Genomic DNA, 1222 nt, shown 5'->3' with positions numbered 1-1222 from the left:
GAATTCCATGATTGAACTTTATCCTCTTCTAACTTGATCCAGTTTCTTGCACAGAATCAGCATTGTTATCATCTTCATCTTCATCTTCATCCTGATGCTTGAAGAGGCAAAAGATGAGGATGCAAAAAGAAAGGCAAAAAATGTTGAAAGAAAGAAAATTCTGAGGGGCTTGTTTTATCTCTCTCTCTCTCTCTCTCTCTCTCTCTCTCTCTTCATTCCACCAGACACTCACCCACTTCTCTCCATCACATGAATAAGTATATAATAAAATATATACAAGGAAAATAAACATTATAATAAGATGAGAAATCAGGGAATGCTCATTATGTTGGGAATTTATTGACTTACCTTTTGTTTACTACGATTATTTTACCTTCCATTATATTATTATGATATTATCATGATTTTATTTCACCAACTCAGGGGGAAATGGTTCTCATCTTTCTTGTTGTTTGTAATTCAATCAGAATTCACTGAATTTGCAATGAAATGCAAAAAGAGAATTTTCATTTTTTTGCTCGAACTTTTAGTTCGCTTGAACTTTTCTCTCTCTCTCTCTCTCTCTCTCTCTCTCTCTCTTTAATATTTGATTATGTTCTTGTTCTGGTGATTATTATTATTAAATTAAATTTACTTTAAGTAATCAGCTGATTTCCGTTGTTTACTCTTAGTTTAGTTTAATCATTAGAGCTAATAATGTATTCCCATTGCAGTGAATTCAAATTGCAACGTTGATTTTTTTTTTGTTTCCTGGTTTTTTCACATGATAATTTATTGATTAATTTATGATTCTTCTTATGATTTGTCATTAATTTTATTTAAATTTTTTATTTCTCCGATTCTTTATACTCAAAGTAATAGAAACTGAAATATTACCATCTTTTCTTATGAACTTCTCAAAGTAGCTATAAAAAAGAGAAAGCCCTTAGGCTATTGTAGTTGTGCCATCAAGCAGTCGGTTAAACCTAAAAACTATTTGCTAATTCTCGATAATTAGTGCCCGTTTCAAGTGACCTGAAGTGCTCCGAACTTTTGTCAAGGTGAATATAAAATTAGGTCAGAATTTTTAAAAAAAATCAATCACTTGTTTCATCGTTTATTTATATCACCATAATTGGATAGAAATTTGATTATTAATATTGATTATTATCTAGAGAAACTGGTTTATCTTCAGTTAGCTTAATGCACGAGTTCAAAGGTCAACATGCTAAATCAAAATATT

The sequence above is a fragment of the Panonychus citri genome, unplaced genomic scaffold, assembly GCF_014898815.1.
Source record: "Panonychus citri isolate SS breed McGregor unplaced genomic scaffold, ASM1489881v1 Contig00127, whole genome shotgun sequence".
In the NCBI taxonomy this organism is placed as follows: domain Eukaryota; kingdom Metazoa; phylum Arthropoda; class Arachnida; order Trombidiformes; family Tetranychidae; genus Panonychus; species Panonychus citri.
This window is presented reverse-complemented; position numbering follows the sequence as displayed.